At 35.8% G+C, this 13,592-nt stretch overlaps 1 protein-coding gene across 2 annotated transcripts in view; it reads left to right on the top strand.

Moving 5' to 3' along the window:
* The first annotated feature begins 434 nt into the window (after nt 1-434).
* Nucleotides 435-13,592, top strand: part of LOC115217999 — a 520,272-nt gene continuing 507,114 nt past the window's right edge. Inside the window, exon 1 of one of the 2 annotated variants that reach the window (XM_029787743.2) lies at nt 435-732. The gene's annotated coding sequence lies outside the window, so the exon portion shown is untranslated. The remainder of the gene's footprint in view (nt 733-13,592) is intronic. The other variant, XM_029787744.2, reaches the window with a different exon arrangement.

The following is a 13,592-nucleotide window of genomic DNA, read 5'->3' on the forward strand; positions in this document are numbered from 1 at the left end:
TCACACTCTCCCACCACTTCTCTCTCCCTGCTTCTTCTGTATCTCTCTCTCGCTCTCTCTCTTAGTCTCTTTCTCATTCCCTCATCCTCTCTCTCTCTCTCTCTCTCTCTCTCTTGTTTAACTCTCTCTCTCATTCAATGTATGTGAACACATGTGAACGTGTATGTATATATATATATTTAGATATACGTACATATTTGTATACAGACATATCTGTATGTGTGTGTGTGTGTGTGTGTGTGTGTATCTGTGTGTGTATCTGTGTGTGTGTGTGTGTGTATGTCTGTGTATACGTAAATTGTATGTTTGCGGTGGTGATTCTTGTTTCACTCTCTTCTTTCTCTCACTCCTTCTCTTTCTCTTTCTCTCCCTCTCCCTCTCCCTGCCCCTCTCCCTCTTCCCCCCTCTCTCTTTTTGCTTGTCTGCTTGATTGCGTATGTGCGTATGTGGCTGTATGTGTATGTCGGTATGTCTGCATATATGTGTATACGTGTGTATGTGTGTATGTGTATGTGTGTGTGTGTGAGAGTATTGTGTCAGTCATACCAACCTGAAGAGTTCCTACTATATTTGTGATTTTGACGAAATTTTTGGATGTGTAACAAGTTGTCACTCCTATGGATAGGCGTTTGTTGAGACGGAGGAACTCAGATTCCGTTTTCCTTTGCATTTTTACCAATCTTTCTATCTTCTCATTAATCTTTGATTGATTTTTTCAATCAAATTCCTCAGGTAAGATAAATATTTCAATATATATAGATATATATATAGATATAAGTATACTAATAGATATATAAATATATATAAAAATGACATATCTTGGTGGTTATGTATAGTACACATATACACACATAATATATACATATATAGATAAGTAGACAGACAGACAAATGGATAGATGGATAGATAGAAAGATAGATAGATAGATAGATAGATAGATAGATAGATAGATTGGTAGATAGATTGATATATAAATATTGATATATACATTTTCATTATTCTAGTTCTCTACATTGTACATTTATGTCTATATATGTATAAACATATATAGATACATATGCATGCATACATATATATATATATATATGTATATATATGTATATTTATGTATATATATATATATATATATATATATGTATATTAACATATACATATATATATATATATAAACATACATATATATACATATGTATATGTATGCGTGTATATATATATATGCTGATAAATATTTGTTCGTAATATTTTCATGTCAACCGTGTAGAATAAAGCACCCGGCAGATCGGCATGTCATGCTAGTGACGTAGTTTCAATTCTCATGAAAATTAGTTCATCTCATCTCCCTTCAGCCCTCACCCTGTATCACTTTGCTCCCAGCCTGCCCCATGGCAATGACATTGTTAATACAAAAACAAGCACCCGTATCTTGTTCTCCTTAAAAATATATACCAGGTCTGTGAGCCTTGTGTGGTGGTAAAATTAATATTTTCATATCTATCGCAGTCTACCTCATGTCATTGTATGTCATTGTATCAGCGTGTTCGTGTGTGTGTTTCTGTGTGTCTGTGTGTGCGTGTGTGTATATCTCTGTGTGTGTTGTGTACATTTATAAATGCAAATGAATGTGTGTGTGTTTATACAGTCGTGAATATACCCAAGTATGTGTGTGTGTGTGTTTGTATATATAAGTGTGTGCCATTAAAATGTATTTTTTCTCATTTTTCTCCTTGTTTTCATAATTAATTTAAGGGAAAAAGAAAATCAAACACACACACATACACATGTATACGTACACACACCCACACCACCACAAACATGCACATAGAAACACAAGCACACACACAGAGACTCACACACACACACATACACACACACATGTGTATACCCACCCTGACACATACATAGGTATACAAGTGCACACACAAATATACATTGGCACACATATACACACAAACAACACACAAACACACATGCACACACACAAACCCAGAAATGTATACTCACATACACACATACACACACACAAAACAAAAACATACACACAAACACACATATGATGACACAGATACACGCATACACGCGTGCGCGTGCACACACAGACACACACACACTTGCGCTTGCAGGCATGTACACACAGACACACTCACACACATACACAGTACCATATTACACTCACACACTCACACATACAAAATATGTGCAAATTGAACTATGTCAAACAATTATATTTTTGTCTATTGAATAAAAATCACAATTTCTTCCATTTGATAATTAAATATTTTCATTAAAGTCTTTGATTAGGTGTCTAATTTGGGGGTAGAAAAGGTATATTCTATAGGATAATTTTATTTTAAGAAGGCTACAGATATTTTTACTTCATACACACACACATGTATCTATGTGTGTATATATATATATATATATATAGATATAGGCAGGAGTGGCTGTGTGGTAAGTCGCTTGCTTACCAACCACATGGTTCCGAGTTCAGTCCCACTGCATGACACCTTAGGCACCTTGTCTTCTCTCAGGCCAACCAAAGCCTTGTGAGTGGATTAGATAGATGGAAACTGAAAGAAGCCCATCATATGTATGTATGCATGTATGTATGTATGTATGTATGTATGTATGTATGCATGTATGTATGTATGTATGTATGTATGTATGCATGTATGTATGTACGTATGTATGTATGTCTGTATGTATGTATGTATGTATGTATGTATGTATGTATGTGTGTATGTATGTGCGTTTGTGTGTGTATGTGTTTGTCCCTCCCCCCACCAACATCACCCTTGTTGATGTGTTTATGCCCTTGTAACTTAGGAATTCGGAAAAAGTGATCAATGGAATAAGTACTAGGCTTACATGGAATAACGCCTGGGGTTAAATTGCTTGACTAAAGGCGGTGCTCCAGCATGGCCACAGTCAAATGAACGAAATAAACCAAAGAGAAGAATATATATATATATATATATATATAATATATATATATATAATATTTATGCAGATATATATGTATCATATATTTATAAATAATGTACATATACATGATGTATATAAATACATATGTAAGTAATATACATGTATATATTGTAAAAAATATAATTTACAGCATACACATACACTCACACACATATATATATATAAAACAAACATATATAAATATATCATATATTCATATGTATATATAATGCATATATATATATATATATATATATATATATATAATCATTACGGATATAAGTTACAAATGTTGTTGTCTGTGGAGACATATTTTTGTAGAAAAAGGAAATAGTAGTCTTTTGGCTGCTCTTCTAAAATTTTCGGTATGTGGTCAAGCAACTTGTTGCAAAACCCTTATTGTTATATATATATTATATATATATATATATATATATATATATATATTCTATAAGTACATACATATATATATATATAATATATATATATATATTTACAGATATATGCGTATATATATATATATATATATATATCAACATAAACATCAACAATGTGTATGTAATATATAGTAGAGAAGTAGAAACTCTTCTCCTCTGTGCTTCACTGACCAACTGACTTGATTCCAGACAGACCTGATTCTCTGTGACACACACAGTTTAAAAGAAATACACAATACATGTGCATATGACTTGTAGCAGACACTAAGACCTTTATTTGCAAGGAAATTAAAAACAAGGTGGGCACGGTGGAGGGCGGTGAGACCTTTGACATCAGCTGGTCACCATTTGCAGCTGTTGTTGTTGTTGTTGTTGGTGGTGGTGGTGTTAATGTTATTTTTTTTTTTTTCTGGTATTTTAAGTCCCAGATTTACAATGATTATAAGGTAGCAATGATCAAAGTTCTTCTTGTTATTTTTTGCTGCTGCCCATCTATGGAAGCAATGTGTGGATTTGAATGAGATATAAATACGTATGTATGTATGTATGTATGTATGTATATATGTATGTATGTATGTATGTTGCTCCATCATGGCCACAGTAAAAAAACTGAAGCAAGTAAACGAAAAAGAAAAGAAATATATATATACACACATTTTATATATATATACATATATATATATATATATATATATATATATACATACATACATTATATATATACATCATCATCATCGTTTAGCGTCCGTTTCCATGCTAGCATGGGTTGGACGTATTATATATATATATATATACATAGAGAGAGAAGGAGAGAGTGAGAGAGAAAAAGAGAGAGAGAGAGAGAGAGATGAATATATATTTGTTATTTCTAGCGAATCCCTCTTTGTCTCTCATATAAGTAAAGGAGTGCTGCTTATGGAGTTTAGCCCTAGGTCAACCCTGATCAAACAGGCCAATAATCATGAAGTGTGTTTCAGCCACGAGTAACCTTCTCAACACATTTTATTTATTTATTATTTATTTATTGATTGATTGATTTATCTATTTTTATCTATTTTTAATTTATCTATTTATTTATCTATTTTTATTTATTTATTTCTGTAAGCTCTTTTACTTTTTTACTTACTGCTGTCATTGTGAAGTGATGGTGGCCATGCTGGAGCACTGACTGTATTGCTTAATGCGTTCTTCTATAGTTTAAGATGGTATGACACAGACACGAGGGATATACAAAGTATTTCCATCAGCTCCATGCTTCCGCATTGGCTCCTCTTCATGTAATAGTTGTTGTTGTTGTTGTTGTTGTTCCTGTTATTTTTGTTGTTGTTGTTGCTGCTTCTGTTTAACCCCAGATCAGCTCTGGTAAAAAAACAGAAACACACTATGACCAAAAGTGTGCCATCGATGAGCGATCATCATGTGTTTGGCACCCACCCACACATACACACATGAAGTAAATGTGACCTTCCTTATTTACTATGGCATATAATGGTTTCAGTGGGATTTCACTGTAGTTTCTAGCATGTTGACCAATTATGTAGAGACTCCCGTGTTGTCTTATTTGTTTACCCCTTTGTCTTATTAGTTCCTTCCTTTGACATAACCCCTTCCAGCTGAGCTTGTCTTATTAGTTCCTTCCTTTGACATAACCCCTTCCAGCTGAGCAAATAGGGTTACATTCTGACCCCTTTTCACTTAACACATTCTTGTATAATAAATATTTATTTTTACGCTGGAGATTGGAGAATTAAACACAAGGTCAATTATTTTTTCTTTAAGGAAATGGAGTGAATATATTTGCTCCATTAATTCAACCTTAGTATATCACTGGTACTTTATATCTAAAGTTGACTCCTTTTCAGGTTTTACCTGATAAGAAAGAAATACTTATACATACACTAAAAGGATATTTCATAGAGCATGCTTCTTCTTGTTATTGTTTAGACCCAGAATAGATATACGGTTAAGGCGTTCCATCCTTGAATGTCTTGGCTTTCTGTCTAATACAGAGAATTTATCTTGGACCATTTTATTCAATTCATCATTTCTTCCTTATTATTGTACCAGGGTTCAATTTGAAGGAAATTTGACTGCTATTTCTAGCTGATCAAGTGACTGTCACTTGCAGAGGTTCTGTCTTTTACTAGGCAACTCACTTACATTCCTGCTTTCTACTCAGTCACCTTTTAATATGTATGTGTGTCAGTGCCCCTTCATGGGGATTCCATCTAACCTATTGGTCCTGGGAGTGAAGGACCAAAGAGGGACCCATGCTATCTGCCATATTGCCCCTAAGAAAGGGAAAAGAAAAACAAACCTCAAATTCCTCTGATTTTTTTTGAGAGGTTCTTCTGGAATCAGAGCCTGATTCATGAGGGAAGCTCTTGCTTTGCTTTCTCATATTTCTCTCAGACACGCTGTACATATTATTCATGATCTTGGGAGATTTCGTATTGCTTGTTCTTAACTTGGAAGAAAAATAGAAAGCTAAGAGTTGAACTCGGAATGTTAAGCAATGAGACCAAATACAGGCAGTGTTGCTGTTTTTTTTCTTCTTTTTTGCACTTGCTGGGTCTTGAGAAAGGGGCCATGCTCACAGCTTTTGCAAGGGTTCTGAGAAAGGGGCCATGCTCACAGCTTTTGCAAGGGTTTTGAGAAAGGAGCCATGCTCACAGCTTTTGCAAGGGTTTTGAGAAAGGGGCCATGCTCACAGCTTTTGCAAGGGTTTTGAGAAAGGGGCCATGCTCACAGCTTTTGCAAGGGTTTTGAGAAAGGGGCCATGCTCACAGCTTTTGCAAGGGTTTTGAGAAAGGGGCCATGCTCACAGCTTTTGCAAGGGTTTTGAGAAAGGGGCCATGCTCACAGCTTTTTCAAGGGTTTTGAGAAAGGGGCCATGCTCACAGCTTTTGCAAGGGTTTTGAGAAAGGGGCCATGCTTACAGCTTTTGCAAGGGTTTTGAGAAAGGGGCTATGCTCAAAGCTTTTGCAAGGGTTTTGAGAAAGGGCCATGCTCACAGCTTTTGCAAGGGTTTTGAGAAAGGGGCCATGCTCACAGCTTTTTCAAGGGTTTTGAGAAAGGGGCCATGCTCACAGCTTTTGCAAATCTTCTATGACTTGAGTAGTAGCTGATATCATTAACATTACTCTTGAACCATTGCATGTTAACATTCAAGGGACAGGCATGAACACAGAGGTAGTTCCACGGTACCCATGTTTTGAGAAGGAAAAGAAGGACTGAACATAGTTATTACCACCTTAATATTTCCTAATACTGGTTTATTACATTAGCTCAAAACTCCAAATCTATAAAGGAAGAGTTCTTGCATTTAAGCCCTTCACTCCCAATGGAGAAATGGCCATCAAAGTATTTTCTCTACTCTTCTCATCTTTGGGCTGTCTTTTTCTGCTTCTTCCCCAAGGTCTTGTTGGTTTTGAACTGTTACCAATGCTTCTGTAACACTGCTTTTTTTCTAGGTAAAAGTGTTAGCCCTATGGGAACCCATTTTTATGGCTATGAAGAGGTGGTACATAGTAGTCTGGTCTCTATCTTTTCACCTGTCCAGCAAGGGAGTAGGAGTTTGTGCTCCACTGTCATAGCTCTCAGGGTCATTGAGATACAAACCAGCACACCACAAGGGCTGGACATTAAATAGATAAGGGTAGGGTGACATCAGTTAAATCCAAGACCATGATAACAATGGCATTTATGTTACTGGCCCTATGACGTTTGTGGCTAGGGGGCAATATATACAGTTGAACCTAAAGGGATCTGAAATCACAATTTGAACAATCTAATGATTTCCATCTACTAAACACACAGCAAAAAAGTTATAGGCTGCTGGTGGTTGGTGTTGGGAAGAGCATCCAGCTGTAAAAGCCATACCAAAACAGACACAGAAGTCTGGTGCAAACTCCTGCCTGATCAGCTCCTGTCAAACCGTCCAACCCATGCCAGCATGGAAGGCAGACGTTAAATGATGATGATGATGATGTAGTTTGTTACTGGTGTAGAGATAAGGTGGCTGAAGAAAGTTAGGATGCTGGTCTTATGATCAGACGGATGTGAGTTTGATTTCTCAATCAATGCTGCACTTTGCTTCACATTTTTCCAGTTTACCCAACTCGTAAACCAATACCTCCCTTGTGCTGATGCAGCCCTCCATCCTTAGAGTTGTCATTCCTGAAATGTTCTGCTGATGCGTGGGTGAGCATTTTAAGAGAATTCCTACCTTTTCTCAAGCCTACTTAAACACTTAAAAACAAATTCATAAAACCATGGCCCATACTAAAAACTCATACTTGTTTGTGAGTGAGGGTTGTCATTAGTTTTATATTTACAGTAATTTATTCTACCAAAATCGCCAAAATGGAAAGTAAAGTTGACCCACATGCAGAGTGACCTTATTAAATGTTGTAAGACATTTAGTCCAATACCAATATGCTCACCTTTTATTCAAGTTCTTTTTTGACCAACTGCGTCAATTGCAACGCCTGTTCCCTTCTTATATTAAACTTCAAAGTTACAGTCAACCTTTTCTTTAAAACCTACCCAGTCTGATGATCAGGAACATGAAATTTAACTATATAAATATCAGGTGCTAACTATAATAATCACACACACACATCACCTCACATACATGCACACATGTAAGCATTAATGCTTGTTTCTATCTAGGTTGTTAAAGGATAAGTACCAAAAAATATGTGCCAGTGAAAGGACTCAATATTAGGCATAGCATCAAATATTATTATGTAAAAAACGAGGAGGGTAACTATAATTTCAAGCTTGTCCCATCAGTCATTATCAAAAATGGTAAGAGAGGATGGAACTAGTCAAAGCATGTACCTGTAGGTCAGAGAACAACATTTGGTGAAGGGCACCTGCCTTTGTTTGTCAGAGTGATTTTGGATCTTTAGAGTTCCCTGAATGACTTTGGTCAAAGGACTGCCTGTATCAAAATTATCATATCACCCATGTTTTTCTATACTCTTTTCTCTTTTTTTATTCTTTTACTTGTTTCAGTCATTTGACTGTGGCCATGCTGGAGCACCGCCTTTAGTCAAGCAAATCGACCAAAGGACTTATTCTTTGTAAGCCTAGTACTTATTCTATCGGTCTCTTTTGCCGAACCGCTAAGTTATGGGGACATAAAGATACCAGCACCGGTTGTCAAGCAATGTTGGGGTACAAACACAGACACACAAACATATACACACACATACATATATATATATATATATATATATATATATGACAGACTTCTTTCAGTTTCTCTCTACCAAATCCACTCACAAGGCTTTGGTCAGCCTGAGGCTATAGTAGATGACACTTGCCCAAGGTGCCACGCAGTGGGACTGAACCTGGAACCATGTGGCTGGTAAGCAAGCTACTTACCACACAGCCACTCCTACGCCTATTATTATTATTATTATTATTATTATTATTATTATTATTATTATTATTATTATTATTATTATGATTATTATCATTATTATCATTGTTGTAGGGAGCTGGCAGAATCATTAGCATGCTGGATGAAATTCTTAGGAGTATTTCGTTTGGTGTTATGTTCTGAGTTCAAATTTCACCAGGGTCAACTTTGCCTTTCATCCTTTCGGAGTCAAAAAATTAAGTACCACTTGAGTACTGGGGTCAATGTAATCGGCTTAATCCTTCCACCTAAATTTGAGGCCTTGTGTTTCCAGTAGAAAGGATTATTATTATTACTAATATTATTACCTCCACCTTAGCGAAGGCAGAGGTATTGTTTTCAGTTGTACTTGTTTGTTTGTTTGGCTATGGAAAAGATATCTCAAGAACCACTGGATGGATTTGGGTGAAACTTTCAGGGATGTTTGGCCTCACGACAGGCACGAACTGATTAGATTTTGGGATCGATCTGATATGGGACAAGGATTGTGGATTATTTTTCCGTTTTTTTACTTAATTTTTGAGGGCAGTCAGGTTCGTTTTCAATATTTTTGTTTGTGAAAGCAATCGAGTTTATTTCAGATATTCTCATTTTAAGAATCATCTCTGGCTAATTGTTGAGAGGACGTTGGTGTTGCCTTGGTAGAGGTTTGTGCTCTCTGAGTGGTCCTGTTATCATCATCATCATCATCATCATCATCATCATTATTATTGTTATTATTATTACAATTATTATTATCATTATTATTCGACTTGACTCAGGATTGGTCTTGTTCCTGGTAGAATTTATGTCAGTAATCTTAGATATTGACATGAATTCAATAAACTTGTCTTTTCTGTTCCTAAGAGGCAAAACATCAGCAGAAGATCTGCATATTATTATTATTGTTATTATTGTTATTATTATTATTATTATTATTATTATTATTATAACTTTTTCTTTCTCTTATTATTGAGTGAGAGGGCAGCACATGCTATCAAAGTGACACTAGGGTACAAATATACAAAGCCCAATATACCCAACATGACTACCCGTCTGTTAAGGGTACACCAGGCTCATGCATCACAACCACATTTGCATGGTATGGCGACCTCATATCAAAATAAATAGCTCATGACCTTGCAAGTGGGGCCCAGTTTGAATTTTCTTCAGGTTGAGTAACCCATCCCATTCAAAAGGTCCCTGAAGAAGGTTTGTTTAAAGATGATGAATGAAACACCCTTGTTTCCAGAGGTGAATTATTCAAACTCCAAAGAATTCCTCTCAACACAGGACTATGATGTTCCCCACCACTACTCCTGCTTAGGATCAGAGATGCACATACCGTCAGCCACTAAGGGACATGCTCAACTGGTTATGGTCAAGCAACTGACACACTATGTTTTGCTATGTGTAGGACCAGTCCAAATATCAGCCAAGTCCATCATGTGGATCTCCATAGCACCTATCTTTAACAAGGTGGAACAGCCATTGTTCCACTATGTAGAGGCTATGACAAAAGAGATTGTGTGGTGGATGAGGCTGAAAGGAATGAAGAAAGACACCTTCCTCTTTGCTCAAGCCCTCATTGACACTTTTAAGCTCCCTATAGAAAATGGAAAGGTGACAGTGAAGTTGGAAGTGTTCTCTCCCCACCTAACTGGCCCTCGTGCTGGTGGCATGTAAAAGCATCCACTACACTCTCAGAGTGGTTGGCATTAGGAAGGGCATCCAGCTGTAGAAACTCTGCCAGATCAGATTGGAGTCTGGTTCGCCAGACCTCAGTCAAATCATCCAACCCATGCTAGCATGGAAAACGGACGTTAAACGATGATGATGATGATGATGATGATGATGATGTTGGTGACTCTGGCAAAAATGGTTAGGGTGAATGAATCTACTTAAAGAACAACTGTTGAGTGTGTGCCAATTCCTTTGGTGGTTAGGGTAATCTTGGATCTGTGGGGTTCCTTTATTCACCCTATTTAGAGGTTCTTCCATTTCAGTGCAGAGTGAAGAACACAGGAGTAAACAAAACCATAACCACTACTGGGCATATAGTGTGTTGCTATACCAATTCCGATATTGGTAAAATAAAAATGCAATAAATATCGTAATCATCATGCTTCATGCTTTGATGTTGTTGTTATTAGTTTTTCATTTCCCAATGAAGTAGACACGAATTCAGTGGCATTCCAGACATGACCATCCTGCTGATACAGTGTATCTGCGACTACATTATCTCATGTCCCACTCATTTTTGTCAAAGACTGCAGTGTTTGATTTGAGGAAAATTTGGCTGCTATATCTAGCGGATACAATGAATGTGTAGTGGATCTCTCAGTGACTTGTTTTGCAAGTTTGATGTTCGTAGTTACAAATTGTATATATGTATATATATGTATATATATATACATATATATATACATATACATATATATACATAAATACATGTATGTATTTATTTATATATATATATAAATATATATATAAATATGTATATGCATATATATGTGTGTATGTATATATATATATACATATACACACACACACATATATATATATGATGCATACATAAAGTTATTGACACACACTCACACGTGTCTGTGTGTGTGTCAGTGTATACACACGACTATATAAAGTAAACAATTATATACGTGGGTGTACATATATATATATGCGTATTTGTGTGCGTAGGTGTTTCTGCATCTGTAGAGTCCATATATTTATTTACAATACATACCCACATTCATATATATTTACATACATATATACATACATATATACATTTACATTTCTATACATATAAAATGAGCCAGCCATGGCATGTAACCACATAAAGTTGATGGTTATCAAAGAGGAAGTAAGCAGAATCAATGAATTTCCCTTGAAAACTACCTTTGGTAAATAAACCATTCCACTCTGACTTGATATATAAATAATCTAGGATGGCCTATAAACGCATTGAGTGTAAACAGGCATAACATTCCTGTGACATTTTATATATATACATATATGTATATATTTATGTGTGTATGCATGTGAGTTTATTTACATATATATATATCTCATATGTATGTATGTGTGTGTACATGTATGTATGTACATGTGTATGTAAAGATATATATAGGAGTGGCTGTGTGGTAAGTAGCTTGCTTACCAACCACATGGTTCAAGGTTCAGTCCCACTGCATGGGACCTTGGGCACGTGTCTTCTACTATAGCCTCAAGTCATCCAAAGCCTTGTGAGTGGATTTGGTTGACAAAAACTGAAAGAAGCCTGTTGTATATATGTGTATGTATATATATATATATATATATATATATGTGTGTGTGTGTGTGTGAGTGTGTGTGTGTGTGTGTTTGTGTGTCTGTGTTTGTCCCCACCAATGTCTCTTGACGACCGATGCTGGTGTGTTTACATCCCCGTAACTTAGCAGTTTGGCATAAGAGACAGATAGAATAAGTACTAGGCTTACAAAGAATAAGTCCTGGGATCGATTTCCTCGACTAAATGTGGTGCTCCAGCATGGCCGCAGTCAAATGACTGAAACAAGTAAAAAAGAAGAATAAAAGAATATATACAAATGTATGTATGTATGTATGTATGTATGTATGCAGAGAGAGTAAGAGAGATAGGGAGAAAGAGAGAAAGAGAAACATATATATGTCTATGTATGTCTGTTTGTATGCCATATATCTAAATATATGTGAATGGAAGCGTATCATCATTGCATCATTGTGTCCTATATATATATGTAGTTTTGACTTTAAGAGTCCTTCCTTGCGTGTGGCATTTATGTATAGTAATGCCCTCTATATAAGATATAAATATATATATACATTTATGTATATCTTTTGGTGAGGAATTGATTCTTGAAGCACAAATAAATCTATGAATAATTTAAAAAATAGCATGTGTATATTGAGTTTAATGGCCCTTTTGGATAGAAAATTTCAAAGGCTTCCATGTACATGTAGAGGCGCAATGGCCTAGTGGTTAGGGCAGCGGACTCGCGGTCGCAGGATCGCGGTTTCGATTCTCAGACTGGGCGTTGTGTGTGTTTATTGAGCGAAAACACCTAAAAGCTCTACGAGGCTCCGGCAGGGGGTGGTGATCCCTGCTGTACTCTTTCACCACAATGGCGGTGCCCCAGCATGGCCACAGCTCAAGAGCTGAAACTGGAAAAACAAAAAACAAAAAAACAAAAACATGTCACATATTTTTATGCACCAGACTAGACTTCTAGCAGGATAGAATTTTGAATGCTGTTTTTCAATAATTCTTGGAATCCAAAAGAAAATATACCATTAATTAATTAATTAATTAACACCTGGCAAATCAATTACAAAACCATGCTAATGTATCCCTACTTCGTTTTATCAATGCCAAAAACGAAAATGATAAATACACATACAAGCAAAAAAACAAAAAAAAAACAAAAAAACTTGTTATATATCTTCATAAGGAATCTATGACAACAGAGTTAAAAACATGTTTTTATTACTAAAATAGTGAATTTTCAAATTTTACGTTAAAAAAAAATAGATGAAAAATATTAATAAATAATAAAAGCACGCGTATTTAATCGTTTGTGGTTTTAGAGTTGAGTGAATTGGTGGTTGTTGTTTCAACAATATCAATTGTTGCTTTATTGCATGTGCAATCATTCATGAGTCAGAGCCACACTCTGCTCACACCTCTGGTGTATTATATGTATGCACAACATCAATGCAGAATTCTGCAGCGATATTGCTCCACTGTATCTGAAATTTCTTTAACA

Source organism: Octopus sinensis, linkage group LG12, assembly GCF_006345805.1.
Source record: "Octopus sinensis linkage group LG12, ASM634580v1, whole genome shotgun sequence".
NCBI lineage: Eukaryota > Metazoa > Mollusca > Cephalopoda > Octopoda > Octopodidae > Octopus > Octopus sinensis.